This window comes from Staurois parvus, unplaced genomic scaffold (assembly GCF_062004578.1).
Source record: "Staurois parvus isolate SC_StPar_1 unplaced genomic scaffold, SC_StPar_1.0 ptg000293l, whole genome shotgun sequence".
Lineage (NCBI taxonomy): Eukaryota > Metazoa > Chordata > Amphibia > Anura > Ranidae > Staurois > Staurois parvus.
In genome coordinates, this window is record NW_028318089.1 from 2,507,681 (window position 1) to 2,532,677 (window position 24,997).

Genomic DNA, 24,997 nt, shown 5'->3' on the forward strand with positions numbered 1-24,997 from the left:
GGGGCTGTTGTGTACAAAACCGCTGCACAGAGAAAGCAAGTATGACATGTTTGTTATTTAAAAAAAATCAGCCTGTAATATCACTTTAATAAAGGAAAACTAATGCAGCCACCACATTTAAGGTCTGTTAAGCTGCAATATTTTATTTTTTGGGGGGGGGGATTCGATATGCTTTAAGGAATGTATATCCTCTGCCAAGAATTGAAGAATCTTTAACTGTGTTATGAAAATCATGTTATTTCCCCACGTTTGACTTAGCTAGTGGATACTGTCATATTCCAGTGACAGAGAAGGACAAGAAGAAAATAGCTTTCTTAACACCTATAGGACAATTTCAGTTCAATAGAATGTACTTTTGGCCTGATAAATGCTCCTGCTACCTACTGTGAAAATATCTTAATTTATCTAATTATTCACCCTCCCTCCATCAAGAAGCATCTTATTCATTTGGAGAAATTGTTTGAAAGATTAATTTTTTATGGCTTGAAGTTAAAACCCAAGAAATGTAATTTGTTTAAGGACTCAATAGAGTATCTTGGTCATGTGGTCTCCCAGACAGGGGTAAAGCCTAATCCCCCACTCACCTCCACCCCTCCTGGTAGCAGTGGTGAGAGGAGATGATAACGCAGGAGGAGCAGGAGTATTAAGCAGAAGAGGTTATAAACCTAAAAACATAACCTTTGGGATAAAGGTTTACATCAATAAATAAAAACTGGGCATATTAACCACCCTGCCAATGTTAAATGGTCCGCCTCATCCCTGTAAACTGATGCATTCTGCTGGAGAGTTTGAGTTTTCATAAAACAAGAGATTTACTTTGACCAATCACCAGAAGAAAGTAGAAGAAAGAAAACTAATACTGCCATCACATCTAAGAATTGGTAAGCTGCAATATAATAAATGTTTGTTTTGGGGTTTATTACTGCTTTAATGCCAGTAGAGACTGCCCTTACTTAGCAGCCCAACAGTCCTCCACTGCATACAGTTTAAAGATGTGCCCCAACGTTAGCCAGCCTATATTTGTAAATCAGGTGCCAGGTCCTTTACAGCCATCTCCAGAGGTACCCTTCTTAGGAATGTACCACCCATCCACTCTTAGGAGTGTATGGGCCAAGAGTTACAATGAAACTTTTCTTTGTGCCATTCATGCTTTTTTATGGTTGATGTTCTTATCAACGCTGTTTATACCAGTTTAATGTGGTTTAGTCGTGTTGTGGGTTAAGTCAATTGTCATAGTTGAAACTAGTTATAATGTACTTACTGTATCCACCATTAAGTTGCCTGTGGCATATATCCTGGTTGTTAATATAGTGTGATAGTATAACACTTAAGACATACAGGTGTATGCAGCCTTCAACTTATATAACTGGATGTGTCAGAGGGAACAGAAAGGTTTACAAAGTTGCTGCAGAACAGAGAACCCATCACACCAAGTGGCTACTGCGGGGGGCAAGCACTACACTAATATATACGTAGCACTTGTCTTTAATAGCAGCTTTCTTTAAACGTTCTTGTAAAGATTTAGCATGTTTATCAAAGTGTACTATGAATCTACAGCAGTATCATGCTAGTTCTGGGAAGGCTCAAACTTCAGTGACAGTTTTCATTTTTTCCAGTTTTGTATATCGCTTATATAACTTTGAAATAAAGATTACCAAGTGCCAGTTTTACCTTGCTCTAATTTCACTTTACAAATTAAAGGATGAGTTCACTTTTACAAATAAAAGCAAATTTTTGGGCAGGTAAAAAATATGTGCATTTTGTTATTTGGAGCCTGGAAAGCATTACACCAGCAATCAGCAGATTGCTGGTGCCATGCAGGACTCCTGCAAACCTGTCAATGTGTCTGTGTGCTAGTACCTCGTACAGTCAAGCAGATACACTGTGACAGGAAGAATCAATAAACCACAAGCCATCAGCCGCAAAGGCTGTTGGGACTTGTAGTTCATTCATTCACAGAACTCTGAATGAATGACGTGGCTGTGTGGGAGCATGGCCTACGCTCTTTTCAAAAAGTGACAGCTAGTATGGGGAACGTCTCCCCGTACTGCTGTTACAGGGAGAGAGGACAGTGGATGGCATCTACAGCAGTGGGAACATGTTACATGTTCCACCCTAAAAACAGGTGGAATATGTAACATGTTCCCAAAGATTAACTTATCGTTAAGAAAACAGAAAAAATTCACTTAACTTGAGTTCTTTTAAACTAGAAATTTTAGCCATTATGTGGGCTAATTTTTGCTGAATATTTGACAGGGGCAAAGGTTAACATTTAAATCAAAAACAATGCTTTGGCATATTTTCAGACAGCTAAGGTAGGAGCTTTGGAGCATAGATGGGCAGCTTGACAGCTATGACTGACCAACTTAAATACTGCCCTGAACAAAACAATGCCAATGTAAGTTTACTGTCTTGAATTCCAAAAAAGTGATGCTTATCAATTTAATTTCTTGAAATTTGCAGTAGTTGGTCCTACTTAGAACAGTCATCTAAGTGTGATGGAGCTGAAGTCTTCAGCCTAGCCTGTAATAAGGGGTGTGCGCAGCTTGCTCAAGGCTTGTTGGCTGACAGTTGGTCAAGAAGAGAGGTTCATGGTGAGGCCTTGGACATGGCTCCCCGTATGCGGCTCAAAACAACAATAATTGATGGGGCATCGTTGACATTTAACATTAGGTATTGGGCATAATTATCAGTGGCAAGCTGCTTTCTGTTCACACCTACTCTGGCTGTCATGGATGTGAATATGGAAACCACAGTTTAAAGAAATCTCAACTAAAAAGAGTTCAGTTAATGTTATTGTCTATTCAAATATATTATTGTAGAATTTGAGTTGCCATTGAAGATACATCCTATTTCCCGATGGAATGTACAGGGCTCTTACCAATGGCTCCTGCTGCTGCTTGAGTCATGTGTGCAGATGAAGAGAGGGGAGAAGAGATGCAGCCGTGCACAGTGCTGGATCTCTTTTCCTCTCTCTACACCCTCACACAGGGAAGGTGGAGGACAGAAAGCAGTAAAAAGTTTTTTTTTACCTTAATGCAAGGAATGCATTACGGTAAAAAAGCTTTTTGGATTTAGAACCACTTTAAGCAAGTATTTTTATTTGCACATCAGATTTTTGTTTTTTCTTTAACAGCCTTAAAAAGGGACTATGGGCAAAATAAAAAAATGGCATACATGATGCAGTCTGTCACTAGCATTAGCACAGTGATATTCTTCTGTTAGTGCACTGTCAAAGAAATAACCAAGATGGACCCAAAAGGTGGTCTGCAGGATAAATGGAAAGATCATATATAATTTACTAGTGCTAATAAAATAAGGTTATCTTTTACTAAAAATAACAGCCATCTCAGAGAAGGTCATATGTCTGAAATGGAACGCAAACGAACATAAGCGTGAAATAACACATCCTGGGAGATGCTGTGTTCAAAGGTTATATTGCTTGGCTGTTAGAACAATACTATATTATTTATTGTTTTTCAAGATTGTGTACATCATCATGTTCTCCGGTGGGTTACAGGGTGCATAGGCGTTTTCACATAAGTCATTGGAACTTACAATCTAACATCCATACCACAGTCACACAAAATTGGTTAGAAACTAACTGCCATACAAGTACATTTTGTGATAGGAAAACATAGGAGGCCACTGCTCTGCCTTTTGTGAATGACACTATTTAAGCCAATGCTCTACCCTATGTGAATATAACTATCTAAGCCAATGTTCTACCAAACGTGAATATGTTGGAACTGACGAAGCCATTGCTCCACTCTATGTGAATATAACCAATTAAAGGTGGCCATACATGGGTCAGTTTTTATTTTTATTCAACCAGTGGGTTGAATGAAAGAAAAAACTGACCCAACTCCCACATCCACACATTCGATGTGGATACAGAAATCCTCCCTGCTGTGTCTTTGTATTCTGACAGCGGGGAGACTCTCCCACATCATATCTAGATCAGCGTTGCAGCCTATTGCCTGCGGTACTGATTGGGTGAGAATATGCTGACAGGGTGGCTGAACAGAAGCCGATTGATAAATGAACTTCTGTTCAACCACAGTGACCACACATGGATCAACCGGTCTCTGCTGAACTGGCCAAATTTCAATCAATATATGGCCAGGTCTTGTCACTTCTCTTTTTTTTTCTTCATCAATTCACCACCATACAATTATTAACCATTAGCCGCCCGGCCAATGGCCGTTTGGCGGCTTCAGAAGTGTCTCTCCACTCCGGGTGCACGCCATTTGGCGTGCTCCCGCACATGCGCCGTTTGCGCTAATGCAGAGCGGCGCAGCAGTGCGATCTGTCACCAGCCGTGCACCTCGGACACGGCCGATGACAGATCCGAGTACCGACTCCCATTGCTGGTACCATGTGACCTGCTGTGACCAATCACAGCAGGTCACATGACAGTTGTATACAATGGATGGCTTCATTCATGATGCCATCCATTGTATACTAGTGCCTAGCTGTGAATGGTCACAGCTAATCACATGCACATGTCATGTGATTAGCTGTGACCAAATCACAGCTAAGCACAAAAAAAAAAAAAAAAAAAAAAAAAAGCTGAATGAATCGATTTCATTCAGGTAAATGCTTGCTTATAGCAAAGTAATTCTTTGCTATAAGCAAATTGTGTAAAAAAAAAAATACTGATCACTTCCCCAAAGTAGTACAATGTTACTATGGTAACATTGTACTACTTTGGTCATAGTAAAATATGAAAAAAAATCTTAAAAAAAATAAAAAAATGTAATAAAAAATTAAATATAATAAAAAAATTTAAAAAAATTAAAAAAATATATATATTTTTTTTTTCATACTGTCACCAGTCAGTGTCCCTGTTCACCCTCATGCCAGTTATATGATGACGCTGTACTGCACTGGTGACAGTATGTAAAAAAAAAAATAGTGAAAATAATTTTTTTAATTTTTTCATTTTCCGAAAAATTATGACAAAAAAATACAACTTCAAAAAACTCGCCATGCCTCTTATGAAGTACGTCGGACTGTCTACTCTGCAAAAAGGGGTCATTTGGGGGATATCTGTACTATTCGGACATTCTTGGACCTCAAGAAATTAGATTGGCTGTCAGTACTTCAGGATTGATCAATATTCAGATCTATACCATAGTTTGTGAACTCTATAACTTTCCTACAAACTAAAAAATACATCCTAATTTGGGTTATTTTCACCAAAGACATGTAGCAGAATACATCTCGGCCTAAATTTATGAAGAACAATTATTTATTTGTAAGCTTTTATAACAGAAACAAAGAAAAATGTGTTTTTTTTTCAAAATTTTTGGTCTTTTTTTGTTAATTTAGCAAAAAATAAAAACCCCAGCGGTGATTAAATACCACCAAAAGAAAGCTCTAGTTGTGTGAAGAAAATGATAAAATTTTATTTTGGGTACAGTGTTGTATGACCGCACAATTGTCATTCAAAGTGTGAGAGCGCTGAAAGCTGAAAAATGGCCTTGGAGGGAAGGTGTAAAATTGCACGGTATTGAAACGGTTAAATATACCAACATAAGTGTAGCGCAACAAATTTAAATGCAAAAATGCAAATATAATCAACTCATCCCAGTAGTACCATATACAATGCATTCCCCTAGTGAATAATAATGATCAGTCTCTGTGTTAGAAACAATACATGTCTTCTAAATAGTGTTGTGATTCAGCCTTCCAATGGTGAACGTCTTGCTCCACACACACATGAATAGTTCTCTGTCGCAGGACATCGCCACCTGTATCCACTGACTCTTACCTCCACACCTTGACCCACCTATCGGTGAAAGTCAGAAAGAGCCTTCCAAGATTATTGTGTAATAGAAATTATGACAGATCCTCACTGCATCCTCTATTCATCTCCTTATGTCAGAGCTCTTCCACTCAGTGGTATGAAAAAGGAATAGGAAATCTCATAGTGTAAGATGTAACTATTCAGTTTTATTAAAAGATTAAAATGTTACTCATAAAAGTGCACTCTCAAGTCTAGTGCACTAGATTCAATCATTCAAATAGCGGCTATAATTTTAAGTCTGGACATCCAGGGCGAGATATGAAAAGTTGGCGACTCTGAGCTCTCCGGGCATGGCGTGCAATCGATATGTTCATACATCACCATAGTTGTCCATACTTTTACATATATACCGGTACATCTTCATGGTAATATCCTAAATAAATAATTCAAAACTAATATTAAATAGAATTCTAATTAATTAAATAAAATACCATTTTAGAATAAATACTTATGTATCACACATATATACTGTGTATATATATATATATATATATATATATATATATATATATACACACACTATATTGCCAGAAATATTGGGCCGCCTGCCTTTATACACACAGGAACTTTAATGGCATCCCAGTCTTAGTCTGTAGGGTTACATTTTGAGTTGGCCCACCCTTTGCAGCTATAACAGCTTCAACTCTTCTGGGAAGGCTGTCCACGAGGTTTAGGAGTGTGTCTATGGGCATGTTTGACCATTCTTCCAGAAGCACATTTGTGAGGTCAGGCACTGATGTCTAACGAGAAGGTCTGGCTCACAGTCTCCGCTCTAATTCATCCCAAAGATGTTCTATCGGGTTGAGGTAGGCACTCTGTGCAGGCCAGTCAAGTTCCTTCACCCCAAACTAGCATCAATATCTTTATGGACCTTGCTTTGTGCACTGGTGCGCAGTCATGTTGGAACAGGAAGGGGCCATCCCCAAACTGTTCCCACAAAGGTGGGAGCATTAAATTGTCCAAAATGTCTTGGTATGTTGATGCCTTAAGAGTTCCCTTCACTGGAACTAAGGGGCCAAGCCCAACCCCTGAAAAACAACCCCACACCATTATCCCCCCTCCACCAAACTTTGCACTTGGCACAATGCAGTCAGGCAAGCACCGTTCTGGCAACCGCCAAACCCAGACATGTCCATCAAATTGCCAGAGAAGCATGATTGGTCACTCCAGAGAACACATCTCCACTGCTCTAGAGTTCATTGGCGTAGTGCTTTACGCCACTGCATCCGACGCTTTGCTTTGTACTTGGTGATGTAAGGATTGGATGCAGCTGCTCGGCCATGGAAACCCATTCCACGAAGCTCTCTACATACTGTTGTGCTAATTTGAAGGCCACACTACGTTTGGAGGTCTTTAGCTATTGACTCTGTAGACAGTTGGCAACTTCTGCGCACTGTGTGCTTCAGCATGCGCTGACCCCCCTCTGTCATTTCAAGTAGTCTACCACTTAGTGGCTGAGTTGCTGTTGTTCCCAGTTGCTTCCCCTTTGTTATAATACCACTAACAGTTGACAGTGGAATATTTAGTAGCACAGTACCATTTTTAAATTCACTGAGCTCCTGAGAGTGACCCATTCTTTCACAAATGTTTGTAGAAGCAGTCTGCATGCCTGGGTGCATGATTTTATACACCTGTGGCCATGGAGGTGGTTGGTGGTGAACACCTGAATCCAATGATTTGGAGGGCTGGCCCAATACATTTGGAAATATAGTGTGTGTGTGTATATATATATATATATATATATATATATATAAAATTTGTATAAAACTATATGATAAAAATATATGTATGTCCCCTAATGGACATAACTACCATCAATCTATATGCCAACACTTTGCCTAACCTCTTCATAAATAATATAATGCAGCCTTTCTCAACCAGGTTGCCCAGGCGTCCTGGGGTGCTTTGAGGTTTCTTCAGGGGTGCCTTGGCAAAATGTCTAAAAACTGCCCAAAATCTGTATACAAGCTAGCGGGTGGAAAAAGCCTGCCTTTTAGTTACACAAAGCCACAGGTTTTCATTGTGCACCATTACAACCTTCTAGCTGCCGGATTCCTGACAACCAATGACATCATCAGTTGATAAGGAGGATGTCAGCTGCCTGCACAGCATCCTATTTTTACCCTCCCCTGCCCCTTCCCATCAGTGCTGGGGTCACATTAGCTCATTGATGGTGAAAAACTGAGGGAGAAGAGAAACACTGGAATACTACTCAGTACCAGTGTGCAAACGTGCATTTGCTTTGGAAGAATAAATCACCTCTAATGTTGGGTGTCCTACATGTGTGGATGTTGCAGTGTTATATAAAACTATTAGATCAGTTTTTCACATTTTAAAATGGGAAGTCCTTTTAAAATTATGGACAGTCTAGAGGCACCCCATTTTAGAATGGGGTGCCTCAAGACTGTCCATAATTTTAAAGGGTGTCTGTCAGGGTCCTGTCTACAGCAGGAGTTCTGGAAGATCTGGCAATTCTGCCAGTACTCTACATGGCCGCAAAAGTACACATCAGCCTCAGTCTGGTGCCAGACGGTCTTTGTAAGGAGGCTCATCACTTCCACTAGTTGCTGGATGATCTCTAGCTCCCCGTGCCCTGTTCCTGGTTCCTGAGATTCTGACTTGTGATTTCCTGTTACCGACTCGGCTTGCTCCTGGACCCGTCTACTCTGATTTACCCCTGATCTGACCTCGGCTTGGCTTACGGATACTCTCTCTCGCTCCTCTGTGAATGACCTCGGCTATTCCATCTGACTACGACTGCTCTGATTCCCACCTGGTACCTGACCTTGGCTTGAACCGACTACCCAGTAAACATCCAAATCCTGGAAGGGCTTGCATACCACGCACAGGCGCCTCCTGTCTGCAGACCTATCGCTGTGCACCAGCTGTGCTTCTGAGTGGACCACCATCCAGCACTCCTACAGGAGACTTGTGCAACTTTGGGCCAGGTTCCCGCTGTCCCACTCTCAGGGGAGTCCGGAACATAGCCGCAAGGGAAGCCCTCTCTCCATTGGCCTCCATCAACAGGTATGTGATACTGTCCATAATTTTAAAGGGTGTCTTGACTGAAAAAAGCTTGAGAAACACTGATATAATGCATATAATAACGCATATAGCTCCCCAAAATTACAGTTAAAGATCCTTTATAAAGCAATTTAATTCAAAATCCAGGCTCAACCCAGTAGGCGCCTAAGTCTTCATTAAATAGATCCATTTCGCCTATTTCTGATTTAGGTCTCTAATTTTGTTTGACCCCTTCCAATACCTTTTGTACTTCTCAATCCCCCAGAACCATAAACCTGTAGAATCCCTATTCTGAACATTTGTAAAGTACTTGAACACAAAGAGCTTCTTATAACTTCTACTAGCATTGTATACATGTTCCTGTATTCTTTTTGACATTTTCCTCTTTGTACGTCCAACATATTGCATCCCACATGGACACATAAGGAAATAAACCACTCCCTTTGTATCACACGTGATGCAATCCTTTATAGTATATTCCTTTTTGGTGACTTCCAAAATAAAAGGTTTTCCTCTTCTTGAGATTCCCTATAGTTTGACTACAAACTTGACATCTTCCACACACAAAAAAACTTTTTTGCAAATAGAATGGTCTACTCTGTCTCAGGGGATCCACCACTGAATTGACAACTTTATCTCCCACTGTTGAGGCTTGTTGATAGAAAAATTTTGGTTTTAGCACTTTAGGGATGTTCACAATAGGGAACCTACAGGTTTATGGTTCTCGGAAATTGAGACGTACAAAGGGTACTGGAGGTAGTAAACAAAATTAGAGACCTCAATCAGAAAGAGGCGAAATGGATCTATTTAATGAAAACTTTGGAGCCCACTGGATTGAACCTGGTTTTTGATTTAAATTACTTTATAGAGGATTTTAACTGTAATTTTGGGGAGCTATATGTGTTAGTATTTATGAAAAGGTTAGACAGTGTTGGCATTTAGAATGATGGTAGTTATGTCCATGAGGGGACATACATATATTTTTATCATATAGTTTTTATACAAATAAATACAAATAATATACATAAGTGTGTGTGTATATATATATATATACAGTTGCAAGAAAAAGTATGTGAACCCCTTGGGATTACGTGGAGTTTTGCATGAATTGGGCATAAAATGTGCTCTGAACGGCATCTAAGTCACAACAATAGAAGAACACAGTCTGCTGAACATAATACTACACAAATATTAGATGTTGCCATGGTTTAATTGCACATAACATGTAAACATTCACAGTGCAGGGAGGAAAAAGTATGTGAAGCCCTAGCTTAATGACTTCTCCCAGAGATAATTGGAGCCAGGAGTGAGCCAACTTTGACTCCAATCAGTGTGATGATATTGGATGTGTTGCTGACAGCTGTCCTGCCCTTAAAAAACACACACCTGTTTTGGGTTTACTGGTTTCAAGAAGCACTGTCTGATGTGAACCATGCCTCGCAGAAAAGAGCTATCAGAAGACCTACGATCAAGAATTGTTGACTTGCATGAAGCTGGAAAGGGTTACAAAAGTATCTCCAAAAGCCTTGATGTTCATGTGTCCACGGTAAGACAGACTGTCTACAAATGGAGAAAGTTTAGCACTGTTGCTACTCTCCCTAGGCGTGGTCGTCCTGTAAAAATGACTGCAAGAGCACAGCGCAGAATGCTGCATGAGGTAAAGAAGAATCCCAGAGTGTCAGCTAAAGACCTACAGAAATCTCTGGCACATACTAACATTTTTGTTGACACATCTACAATAAGGAAAACATTAAACAAGAATGGAGTACATGGGAGGACACCACGGAGGAAGCCATTGCTGTCCAAAAAGAATATTGCAGTACGTTTGAAGTATGCAAAAGAGCACCTGGATGTTCCACAGCACTACTGGCAAAATATACTGTGGACAGATGAAACCAAGATTGAGTTGTTTGGGAAGAACACACAACACTATGTGTGGAGAAAAAAAGGCACAGCACACCAACATCAAAACCTCATCCCCACTGTAAAACATGGCGGAGGGAGCATCATGGTTTGGGGCTGCTTTGCTGCCTCAGGGCCTGGATGGATTGTTGTCATTGATGGGAAAATGAATTCCAGAGTTTATCAAGACATTTTGCAGGAAAACGTACGACCATCTGTCCGCCAACTGAAGCTCTGCAGAGGATGGGTGATGCAACAGGACAATGACCCAAAGCATACAAGTAATTCAACAAAACAATGGCTGCAACAGCACAGAATACGCCTTCTGGAGTGGCCCAGTCAGAGTCCTGACCTCAACCCGATTGAAATGCTGTGGCATGACCTTAAGAGAGCGATTCACACCAGACATCCCAAGAATATTGCTACACTGAAACAGTTTTGTGAAGAGGAGTGGTCCAAAATTACTCCAGATCGTTGTGCAGGTCTGATCTGCAACTACAGGAAACGTTTGGTTGAGGTTATTGCTGCCAAAGGAGGGTCAACCAGTTATTAAGTCCAAAGGTTCACATACTTTTTCCTCCCTGCACTGTGAATGTTTACATGTTATGTGCAATTAAACCATGGCAACATCTAATGTTTGTGTAGTATTATGTTCAGCAGACTATGTTCTTCTATTGTTGTGACTTAGATGACGTTCAGAGCACATTTTATGCCCAATTCATGCAAAACTCCACGTAATCCCAAGGGGTTCACATACTTTTTCTTGCAACTGTATATATATATATATATATATATGGTATATATTTATTATAAAATGGTATTTTCTTAAAAGATTAGGATTCTATTCAATATGAGTTTTAAAGTAGTTATTTAGGATATTACCATGAAGATGTGGATATGTAAAAGTATGGACAATCACGTGATGTATGAACATATCGATTGAATATAAAGGTTTTACTCATGTAGCTTAGGATTTTGAATTGCATATTATAGTCATTATTTTATACCCTTATATCAAAATTCTATCAGCGGGGTGATTAAGTGATCAGACTATTGGAAAATGACCTCTATTCCTGGTAATAGTTTTACCTCTGGTTACTCAGACCACGGGAATATGGCTGTGGATGCTGGGACAACCAAAAGAGTGAGGGCAGGTATTTATAGAAGCGTATGATGTCCAATCGGGTTTCCTTTGAGGAAGCCATGGTACAGAGTAATGAAATGCATCAGAGGTGGTACCTAGGTGATGTCAGCACGTCCGGAGAGCTCAGAATCGGTAACTTTTCACGTCTCGTCCTGGATGTCCAGACTTAAAATTACAGCTGCTATTTGAATGATTGAATCTAGTGCACTAGATCTGAGAGTGCACTTTGTGAGTAACATTTTAATATTTTAATAAAACTGAATAGTTACATCTTACAATATGAGATTTCTTATTCTTTTAGTATCCCACTGAGTGGAGGAGCTCTGACATTAGGATATGAACAGAGAACACAGTGAGGATCTGCGATAATTTCTATTACTCAATTATCTCAGAAGGCACTTTCTGACTTTCACCAATAGGTGGGTCAAGGTGTGGAGGTAAGAGGCAGTGGATAGAGGTGGTGATGCACTGCGGTGGAGTAATATTGACGTGTGCGGAGCAAGACACATGTTCACAATTGGAAGGTTGACTCACAACACTATTTAGAAGATATGAATGTGGATTGTTTCTAACACAGATACTGATCACTATTATTAACTAGGGAAATGCATTGTATATGGCATTATGATATAGCACTATTGGAATGAGTTGATTATATTTTGCAATTTTGCATTTAAATTTGTTGTGCTACACTTTTTTTAGTATATTTAGTATTTCGGTGAGGGAACACATTGTAGTGAGCAGCGGCAACAAAAATTATTATTTCCTTTTATTCTTAGAGGCACGGTTTATATTATTTGTACACTTTGATATTAAGGGTAGCACAGTGATTCTTTTGGTTTTTGTACCATACAATTATTACTTTCTGTAGCACTTGCCCCTTGTTATTAGATTGTAAGCTCTCTTGAGAAGGGCCCTCCTAATTCTCTTGTTTTGAATTTCTTTTGTAACCGTAATGTCTCCCTTTATATTGTAAAGTGCTGTGCAAACTATAGGTGCTATATAAATCCTTTATAGTATTAATAATAATAACTTGGCCACAGAAAGAGGACAAGAAGACAGTAAAGAGAACCTATGACATATGTGTCAAACACAAGGCCCATGGGCCGAATCTGTCCCTCCTGGCCACTTTATGTGGCTCTCGCACCTCTCCAACAGCTGCAGCACCTCCCTCATCTCCACCCACACCTTGCTTCAGCAGTCAGCAGCAGAGAGGAGGACTGAACTGCCAGATCTTGCACCTCTCTGTCCATTCGTAGATGACACCGGTGTGCTTGTCTCCTACATCCGAACCATGGTGGCCTGTAAAAACAAGGACGATGGCCCATGGCCTGACAACCAACATGATGCCGTGCAGCCCTTCCACAGCATATCCTGCAAAAGGATGCTGTGAGTAAACCATCTAAAATGCCCAAAACCTCTTCTGTGGAACCCCCCAGAGAAATTAGATTCTATGCCCAAAAACTAGCAGGCCACTCCGAGTAAGCCACTCCAGCCACCACTCCCCGAAGATCTCTGACACTGAGCAAGAAAAGACAGGGTGTGTGCAGGGCTCAGACACCATTACAGATCAGCTAGCTTCACAGCCAACGGATACAGATGAGGGAGAGGAAGGTGATGAGGAGGAAGGAGAGCAGCCTATGCTGGAAATGATCTAACAGGCAGTCAATAAATGCATGACTTCAGTTAACAGACTAAAAACACTTTGGGGATTGAAGAAAGAAATAGCGCTGATCCAGCAGGATCTGCAAAAGATAGGGGAGAGAACCACAGCTGCAGAGAGCAGAGTCAGTGATATAGAAGATAAACTTCCTCCTCATCTCAGGGGAACCCAGTCCACCACCAACTAGCTAAAGCCACTGACAAGAGAATGGAAGACCTTGAAAATTGTTTGAGGTGTAACAATGTTCGAATTGTGAGGTTACCAGAGAAGGTGGAAGGCAGAGACCCCACTGATTTTGTGGAACACTGGCAACTTGATATCTTTGAGAAGGAGGCCTTCACGCCCCTCTATACTATGGAGAGAGCTCATACAGTCCCCCCTCACCCCCTGCCACTGGTACACCCACTGCACCCTGTCTTGGTGTATTTTTGATATGACAGGGACAAAGAAATTATTCTAAGGCTGGCTAAAAAAACCCAAAATATTCAATTTAATGGAATGAGGGTGTTGTTTTACCTTGATTTCCCTGCTGAGGTTCAGAAACGTAAAGCACGGTTCTCTGATGTTAAAAGTGCCTCCAGAAATTGCAGGCCTCATATGCCATTCTCTATCCTGCAAATCTCTGCATTACCATCAGGGGTCAAGAGCACTTTTTTGACAATGCAGCAGAGGCCTCCACCTGGCTTGAAGCCAATGAAAATGCTTTCTGTCGGGCCCTGAGGCCAGCAGCAGAGGAGGACTAAAGTTCACTCACCTTACTGGATAATCAATATCCTACCGCCTATTGGGAATGTGCCATTTACACTTTACTCCTGTCTGCACTTGTGTCTGGGAATGCATAGCTACACTTAATGCAGAAAGCTGATTCATAATATTTTCACTGAATGGTTCATCTTTCTAAACTTTTTTCAGCAAATTGTTATGACACACTGCAGCAGTTCCAGCAGCTGGGAGAACCTGTTGTTCTCTGTTCTTTGTTTTTCTTGTGGTCCTATGGAACACCGGCCTTCTGGCTCGGGTCTAACCCATTGCTTTTTGGTGCCCTCTAGTACTACTACCTTACTGTGAATGTTTGAGCGCCGTTGCGCACATTTGTACAACTAGTTTAGTTTTATTTCTTCAGTCCAATGGGATAGTACATGGGTTAGATTATGGGGACCTTCATGAAAAACCCATGTTATAGGCTGATAATGCTATGCTGATGTTAGGAGACACCTCCTCCTCCTCCTCCTTGTAGGAAGCCATGAGGGTTATTACAACATTTGGTACTTACTCTGGCCTGGTCATAAATTGGTCCAAGTCATCCGTTATATTATTGGACAGGGAACCAGATTTGCAGGCACTTTCCTTATATAGCATTCCTGTTTCATCCTCTTTTAAGTATCAGAGCATCCAGGTTACTCCACCCCTTCTTAACTACATTCGGCTCAAATTGGTACCTCTCATTAACCTCTTTAGAGACCAAGTCAAACTGTGGGCTAGGCTTAAATTGTCCCTGATAGGCAGGATCAACCTTATTAACCTCATCTTCTATGCCATAACCCCTTAGGAACTCAATGTAAATTCCCACTGCACCTACGCGGAACTTTACAAGTTATCCACCCTTCAACCAGTATAAAGACAGTACTTGAGATCTCTCATTTGCTGAACCACCACTATGTTATCCAGTCACAGACAAGACACTACTAGTACTGTTGTCATCATGAGAGTAGAGGCAAATATAAATATTTGCCTCTACTCTCATGATGACAACAGTACTAGTAGTGTCTTGGAACATTAGGGGGCTGCATGACCCTCTAACACGAACCATGGTGTCTACCTCACTGCGTATGCACTTACTTGCCATCTGTGCCTTGCAAGAAACACACCTTACAGCTGACTCTGTCTCATGTCTGAACTTTGCATGGGTGGGCAAAGCATATCACTCCACTCGCACCAACTACTCACGGGGTGTGAGTGTACTGGTACATAACACCCTGGATTTCCAGGGATTTGACCATGTGATAGATGATGAGGGAAGATATGTATTTTTACTGTGCCGATTATTTACTTTGAAATGTATTTTGTATTATTTACATTCCACCACCATTTAACAGCCTGCTCCTGAGAACACTATTAGAGTACCAGTTAAGCTACCCTGATGTATCCCTACTTGTAATGGGAGATTTCAACTGTTAACTTGACCCAGCTTTAGACAAACATCCCCCTGCTACTGCAGGGAGTAGATGTCACCACACAGCTTTATTGAAATTTACTGAAGAAGTGGGCTGGATTGACCCCTGGTGCCACAAACACCCAGGGGAAAGACACTTCTCATGTTTTTCTAAATCCTACTTATCCCTGTCTCGGATAGACTTTTTGCTCCTCACTTACTGAATGCTATGCCCAGAATATTTCCTACACCCTTAGAGGCATATCCAATCATCCCCCTCTGATAGTGAAATTGGAAGTCTGAACTCTTCATGCTTTATCAAGAACCTCATGGAAGCTCAACACCTTTTGACTACACCCTTTCCCATCCCATGACCACAAAGAGGCAAAAACATCTCAATTTTTGGGACATTGACGCTGGTTACTCTAGTGTTTGTACCACTTCCTCCAGGGATTCTTTATTTCAGAGATCTAGGCTGTTAAATGGTCTACCAATGAACAGAGGGAAAGGGCAGCACAGCTGGCAGGCTGTCTGGAAGCAAATTTAATTGCTGACCCCTCTGAGGTGAACAGGGAGGCTTGGATGTCAGCTCAAGAAGTGTTCAGTCATATTACCTCCATGACTGCGGAGTGTAAACGTTTCTTCTGCAAACTGACTTTCTATGAAGACAAGCAAACTGGTCTCCTCCTGGAAAAAATAGCACACTCCCATTAAGTGTCCCCTTCTATTGGTGCTTTAAGAACATGAGAATGGTCAGTGACTAATTCCCCAGAACATATGTTAACTTGAACATTATTACTCTACCTCAATCTAAACAAAATTACTCTAAGGATTCTCTATCCGCTTATCTTCATGATATAAAATTATCATGCCTTTCTAATGCTTCTAAGAAACAGCTTGATGCCCCTGTGACTTTAGAGGAGCTCCAGCTGGAAACCAGACTGTTCCCCAATTCGAAAGCCCCAGGAGAGGATGGCTTACTATTATTATTATTATTATTATTACTACGAGTTTATATAGCGCCAAAGGGTTTGCTCAGCGCTGTACAATAGGGGGGGACAATACATGGCACAGTACAACAAAGACAGACAGCGTACGAGGGGTAAGAGGGCCCTACTCTTACGAGCTTACAATCTAGGAGGGAGGGGGTAAAGGTACAGTAGGAAGTGGCTGGGGGGGATGAAGTGGTAGGAGGAAGGAGGGAGGATGGCCGTTAGGTGAGGGTGGGGTAGGCTTCCCTGAAGAGATGGGTTTTGAGGGAGCGCCTGAATGTGAATAGAGAAGGCGACAGTCTGATGGATTGGGGCAGTGAGTTCCAGAGGATGGGGGAGGACCTGGAGAAGTCCTGCAGTCGTGCATGGGAGGAGGAGACCAGGGAGCAGGATAGAAGGAGGTCCTGTGAGGAGCGAAGGGTACGGGTAGGGTGGTACCTGGTGATCAGATTGGTGAGGTAGTCAGGGGCAGTGTTGTGAACGGCTTTGTAGGTCAGGGTAAGGAGTTTAAATTTGATGCGTTGGGCAATCGGGAGCCAGTGGAGGGAGAGGCAGAGGGGGGTGGCAGAGGTGGAGCGGGTGGTAAGGTGGATGAGTCTGGCAGCTGAGTTCAGGATGGTCTGGAGCGGGGAGAGCCTGCACTTGGGTAGGCCAGTGAGGAGGGAGTTGCAGTAGTCAAGGCGTGAGATGATGAGGGAGTGTACTAGAAGTTTGGTGGTGTCTGGGGTGAGGAAGGAGCGGATCTTGGCAATGTTGCGAAGATGGAGCCTGCATGTGTTTGTGAGTGATTTGACATGCGGTTGGAGGGAGAGGTTCGCGTCAAGAATGACGCCAAGGACTTTGGCTTGCGGGGCGGAAGTGATAGTGGAGTTGTTGGTGATGATGGATAGGATGGGGGGGGGGGGGTGTGGGCAGGGGGAAAGACGAGAAGCTCGGTTTTGGAGAGGTTAATCTTGAGGAAATGTAGCGACATCCAGTCTGAGATGTCATTTAGGAGGTGAGTGATGCGGGCGGAGATAGTGGGGGTGAGGTGAGGGGTGGAGAGGTAGATTTGGGTGTCGTCAGCATAGAGGTGATAGTTGAAGCCGTGAGATTGTATGAGTTTGCCCAGGGAGGAGGAGTAGATGGAGAAGAGAAGGGGTCCAAGGACAGAGCCTTGGGGGACCCCAACAGAGAGGGGGAGGGAGGGGGAGGTGGCACCATTGTAGGTGACACTGAAGGAGCGTCGGGATAGGTAGGATGAGAACCAAGAGAGAGCAGCATCTCCGATGCCAAGGGAGAGTAGTTTATTAAGAAGGAGGGGGTGGTCAACTGTGTCGAAGGCCGCAGAGAGGTCCAGGAGAAGGAGGACAGAGTAGTCGCCCTTGGCTTTGGCGTTGAGTAGGTCGTTACCTATGGAAGTATACAAATATTATGCTGAAACTATCCTACCACATTTTCTTGAAGTGTTTAACCACTTGCCTACTGGGCACTTATACCCCCTTCCTTATCAGGCCAATTTTCAGCTTTCAGCACTGTCGCACTTTGAATGACAATTGCGTGGTCATGCAACATTGTACCCATATGAAATTTTTATCATTTTTTTCTCACAAATAGAGCTTTCTTTTGCTGGTATTTACTTGCCGCTGGGGGTTTTATTTTTTGCGCTATAAACAAAAAAAGCAAAACATTTGGGAAAAAAAGGGTTCTTTGTTTCTATATAAAATTTTGCAAACAGGTAATTTTTCTCCTTTACTGATGTGCGTTGATGAGGCTGCACTGATAGGCAGCACTGATGGGCACTGATGGGCACTGATAGGCAGCACTGATGGGCACTGACAGGCGTCACTGATAGGCAGCACTAATGAGATGGCACGGATAGGTGGAACTGATAGGCAGCACTGATGATGGGTACTGATAGTCCGCACTGATAGACGGCACTGACTGGCGGCACTGCTGAGCTGCACTGATGGGCACTGGTGAGCACAGTTGGGTGGCACTGATGGGCAGAGGTGGGTGGCACTGATGGGCACAGGTGGGTGGCACTGATGGGCACAGGTGGTTGGCACTGATGGGCAGAGTTGGGTGACACAGGTGGGTGGCACTTATGGGCACAGGTGGGTGACACAGATGGGTGGCACTGATGGGCACTGGTGGGCGGCACTGCTGGTCACAGGTGGATGGAACTGGTGGGTGGCACTGCTGGGCACCGATCATCAGGGCACTGATCATCAGTGCCCTGATGATCAGTGCCGATCCCTGCTCTGACAACTGCTGGTTCTCGGCAGTACTTTCATCACGTTCTGACAGCGTGAGGAAAGTGCAGCCGAGAACCGGCAATTGCATTTCCCTGTGATCAACGTGTCATTGGACACGGCTGATCACGTGGTAAACAGCCGTTGTGATTGGCCTTTTATCACATCACATGATCAGCTGCGTCCGGGGGGCGCGCAGGAAAGTGCGTTCTGGGAGGACGTCATATGACGCCCTCCCAGAACTGGCCGGCCACTGTGTAGCCATCATTCGGCTATCTGCGGTCGGCAACTGGTTAAAGAGGCAAAGGGACAACATTGCCTTCCGGTATCTATGACTACAGCCAATATAGTCTTAATATTGAAACCAAGTGAGGACCCCTAGAGCCTGGTTCATAAAGACCCATATCACTCCTTCAGAGTGATGTGAAGATCTTGGCGAAAGTCTTAGCCTTTAGAATAAATAAGGTCATATAAACTATCATACACTCACTCCAGTCCAGGTTTATGCCCCAAAAATCAACAGCCATCAATTTATGCAGACTTTTTCTAAATATACAGTCCAGAGCAGGTAATATGGGAGATCTAGCTTTGTTGGCACTTTATGCCCATAAGGCAATTGAGAGCATTGAATCGACTTATCTTTGTACCATTATGCACAAATTTGTTTTTGGGGAGGGCTTCATATCATTGGTCCAGCTCCTATACAATGCCCCTAAGGGAGGCGGGAAGGGTGTCCCCTTGCTTTGCCCTTTACAGAGGTACTAGACAGGGTTGCCCAATGTCCCCACTCCTTTTTCCCCTCGTCATTGAGCCTATGGCTGCTGTTATTCGGTCCATTGGGATAGTACATGGGTTTCATTATGGGGACCTTCATGAAAAACCCATGTTATATACTGATGATGCTATGCTGATGTTAGGAGACACCTCCTCCTCCTCCTTGCAGGAAGTCATGAGGGTTATTACAACATTTGGTACTTACTCTGGCCTGGTCATAAATTGGTCCAAGTCATCCGTTATATTATTGGACAGGGCACCAGATTTTCAGGCACTATCCTTATATAGCATTCCTGTTTCACCTGAGCATCCAGGTTACTCCACCCCTTCTTGACTACATTCAGCTCAAATTGGTACCTCTCCTTAAGCTGTTTAAAGACCAGGTCAAAATGTAGGCTAGGCTTAAATTGTCCTTGGTAGGCAGGATTAACCTTATTAAAATGATCCTCATGCCACAATTATTATATATTTCCATAATTCCATGGTTGTCATCCCTCTGAAAATGTTCAGAATTACTATTTCCATTTACCGATCCCTCACATGGTAATCTAAAATTCCTAGAGTCAAACTGAAGCAATTGCAAAGGCCTAAAAATGCCGGGGGACTGGCCTTACGGAATCCCTGGCTTTACTACCTAGCCTCTCAACAACAACATATAGCTCAGACCATATGCCCAGAAGATGACCTTGAGGTGAATCTCTAAGACCCAGCTACTAGACTTCTGAAATTCTCTGGGGGTACGGAGGTGGCAGATGGCTTAGAAGCATCACTCTTCAGTAAATCCAATAAACTTTTCCCAATTTATGTCCTTTCACAAAAAGTATGGAACAAGGTTAGAATGATGCAGCAGATTAAGGTATTTATGAGATTTAACCCTATCTGGGATAATGCACATTATCAGGAATTGGAACTAGTACGATATAGCACACAATGGAAACAATATAGTATTACCCACCTATGCCATATTTTTACTCTTCCCAGACCTACCTTAGGTCCATATATATTTGGACACAGGCAAACTATTTTTAGTTTCCGTTTTATTCTGTTTCCTATTAATTGTGTCATTTTCTAGGCATTGAAGGATAACCCTGTTTACCAAGGCTCCTGAGAATTGTCTTGTCCAGCTGCATGAAAGACCAGCAGTCCCTCCCCCTTGTCATCACTTGACTGCACGCTTTAAAGCATTTCAGCACTTGAAAGTATGTACATGTCTCTCAGATGACATGGGAAAATATTTGTCTATATATGCCGAGTCACGTAGCAAGTGATTCTTGGATTAGTCAGATCTCATAGAACTAGGATTTTATATTGTATGTATAATAAAAATTGAATACCAGTGTACTGCTAGCCAGAGGGCTGATTGATAAAAAAAAAGAAAGGATTCCCTCATTCTCACAAGCGAGGTGGATGGAGAAATCCTCCCCGCTGTGTTATTCTATTCTGACAGCAGGAACTCCTCCACTGTCAGAATACACTGATCAGCACTGTAGGAGATTGGCTGCAGCTGCTGATCGAATGAAAGTTTTCCAGCATTTCCTCTCAACTTTCCTCTCAACAGAAGTTAATTGTTAGATCAGGGCTCGACAAATCCCAAGTGCTAAGCTACCAGAAACTGCATCCCTGCGCCCGGGCCCCCACCAGTCCATTCACCACTCGGACTAGACGCAAGTAGCTCCCACCGCTCGATCAGATAGCTCCTGTTCTGATGTCCTCACACCTCCTGCTGCCAGTGGGCACCGATCACACAGCACATCCATTCTCTGTACAGACTGGAAACCTCTATCGCTATCCGGTCACAAGATACCAGTTTTCCTTCATGTGTGAGCGAACTCCCGGCTAACAAGATTATCGGAGAGTGCATGCACAAGAGGCACGTCAAAGATCAGGGTATGGGAGTGTCACGGATGCAAGCCACACGCACACGCCCACAGCAACTAGCTAACCGAGGCGCGCAGTTGCGGCCGTGACTTGGGGTAAGAGGGAATAAGGGGGACTTAATCTGAATATATGTACGTATATAAGACCGGCCATGATATACTTTCACAGCCCGCGCTACCTCTGGCCACCACTAGAGGGAGACTCCACTCCAATCCAGCTGGCTGACCGCACACAAAAATCTTATATAGACACAAATCTTACATACAATCTGGTGCACTAATTAGGGTTGAGGAGCAGCCTAGCGATCGGCAAACCCTTCTAGGATTCCTCCAGCTGTCCTACAAGCTAGAACCCTGGTGTTAATCACTTTTCCACTGTCCACACACCCCCACACCAGACACACCACAAACGGTAGCTTGCCACCACCCAACAGTTTATCCACAGAACGGTCTGCTGTTACACCACACACACACAGATCTCTGTCTGGCAGACCTGTCACCCTTACAATCTGCACGCAATCTGCCAACACGCAGTGCAATTGCATACAGATTGGCAATGAGCTTGACTGAGCATATAAAGGCACTAAAATACAATACAATCTAATCTCTCCGAAGATATGAGTCCAAGCTTAAGTACCCAGAAGTCACTTAATAATTTTATGATTTAATATCCCAAAGTGGGCAGTGCATAAAATATATATATATAAATAAAGAACCAGCGCCACGGAAATTATATAAAACAGTAAGCTGCAAAACCTAGCCTATAAACTTATAGGATATACAAAACTTCAAAAAAATAGGTTGCGCTTAAATACATACAAAAGTGTAACAAGAAAATAAATAACAAAACAATAAGAAACAATATTTTAAATCAAAATAAAATCCAGCAAAAACGAAAAAGTCCAAGAGTTCAAATAATCAATAATGTTCAAAATAATTCATCACCAAGTAAATCCACCACCAAAAATGGTTAAATAGAACTCACCAGAGTAATATGCTGATTGTTGAAAAACCAGCATATAATACTTGTTATTCTGGGAGAAATTAATAATATGGTGACAACAACACTGAAGAAATGAGGGATGAACTCCAACAGATGATGTGCTGCAAAGTTGAAAATCCACTCCAAAATCACCTTTGGAGTGGATTTTCACCTACATACATATACGGGAAGTTTCTTGCACTGGCCTCAGTAATCAGTGCTCACGCAGAGGGCCTGAGGAAGTAATGCAAATGAATATATTCTAGAGAAAAAGGTTGCAATATGCGTTCACTTCAGTTTAACCACTTGCTCTCCTGAGGATTTACCCCCCTCCCGGACCAGGCCATTTTTTGCGTTACTGCGCTGCGATACTTTAACTGACAATTGCGCGGTCATGCAACGCTGCACGCAAATGAAATTTAGGTCCTTTTTTCCACGAATTGAGCTCTCTTTTGATGGTATTTGATCACCTATGCGTTTTTTATTTTTTGCGCTATAAACAAAAAGACCGACAATTTTGAGAAAAAAAACTATATTTTGGACTTTTTGCTATTAAACATGTCCAGTAAGAAAATTTTAAAAATCAAGTTTCGTCATAAATTTAGATCAAAATGTGTTCTTCGACATGCCCAGTAACAGGCACTGAATCTCCTGCTCAGGGATTCCTCCAGGTATCCAGATAGAGGAGCATCTGGGGACTGGAGTGGTACAACAGGAGATGCTGGCTAGCTCTCCATGAAGATAACTTTTTGTGTAAAGACTTGTAGATAGTGGAGGAAGTTGTCCTCAGTTTCCAGGTCATCCAGGTTACAATCCTCTAATAAAATCACAAAAAAACAAAGCTCAAGGACGGATTACTGACTCCTGGATGCAGGAAGATGCATGTTGTCTGGCTGTGCTGGACTATAGGGGGGACCCAAAACATCAGCAACTCATAAGGGGGTAGTGCTACATAAACATGGAGCTAGAGCTCTGAGAGGATGGTGCAGGCTAAGTTAAGTTACTCAGAGAGAGTGCTATTGCTGTGAATTTTGAAGATATGCTTCACAGTGGTGGCAACTAAAGAGGTTAGTGTGGGCAAGTTTAAATCTCACTTACGGCTTGTTAAAGCTGAACTCCAGATATGAGTTCCAGCTTGGACCAATGGAAGTATCAATATTATATGCCTGAGGGACAGCTGTGGAAGCTGGCAATCATTGTAGTTGTCAGTGCTACTACAACGATTGCCTCAGTCTTCTAGGTCCTGTGCTGCCCCACTGTACACTGTACTTGCTGGGCACTGCCGGTCTTATGTTGCATTGTCATTATGGAAAATTGCCACTTGTAATGGAGACTGTAGACTGCACTTGCCTACAAACATGCATAAAAAAAGCCTAGCAACCCATGCACAATCACCCCAGCCCACATTATTAGTGCATGTCAACATGTTTGCACTCTGATTTCAATGGGCCTTAGTGTTGTGTTTACAGGACAGGACATGAAGGAAAATCTTCCCAACTGGGGAAATCTAAAACTTGCCAGGGAATCTAACCATTCTCTACTCCTTCCAAAACTAACTGAAAAACGTTTTGGCTTTATACTTAAATATAAAAGAACAATTATATCTATGGGTAGTGGATGGAAAACATGGATAAGCACCACATTCCAAATTGTGGGAATAGTCAATTTATAATTTACTATAATAACGCGCTATATTATATGCGTAATTAAACGCGCTATATTATATAAGTGGCACACAAAAATTGATACCACAAAAAAGCAGCCAACACAGTATTGCAGGCAACAACACATAAACATACTGTATAGAACACAAAGATGCGCCGCACCTTTGTGTTCTAATAGTCAATTTATACAAAGTGAGGGATTTTAAAGGTGCATATGAAACGCTCACATTCACTGACTTTTTGTAAGAATAAAATCATTACAGTTTTAAGTAATATACATAGTTTAAATTGACATGAATAAAACCACTGTTGATACCAAATGGTCTCTTTTGTCATCATTTAATAGCACTCATGACAATGTTGCTCCCAACATGCTTTGCAAAGTAGGATTCTTCAGGGAAAGCATCTCTAATAGATTTAAACTGTGTAAAAATATATAAAATACATTATTAACAAAAAACAAAAGCATATCAAAGTACTTGTATCTGTGAAAATCACTGAATAAGGCTTACCCAACTATTCATGGGACTTTATTTCAATCAAGAGGACCATACAACCATACTGTATGTTCTGGATCAATAATTCTGTTGATAGTAGGGAACCCCAAACTGGAAATGCTGCCCTTATTTGTGGGATTTCCAGTTGAACTAATGTTACTTTACATTTTTGCTTTTTATTTGTAATCAATGTCAGAGGTATTTTGTAGGTTGTTGACCTGGCGGTTGTGTTTGTGTGACCATACGGGTGCTCCCCTTGAAGAAGAGTACTTGGCGGAAC

General features: G+C 42.1%; 1 protein-coding gene across 1 annotated transcript in view; it reads right to left on the bottom strand.

Annotated features, from left to right (window-relative positions):
- The window catches only part of ST6GALNAC1 (ST6 N-acetylgalactosaminide alpha-2,6-sialyltransferase 1), a 99,124-nt gene that overhangs the window by 14,071 nt on the left and 60,056 nt on the right, over positions 1-24,997 (bottom strand). The gene's annotated exons all lie outside the window — the stretch shown is intronic.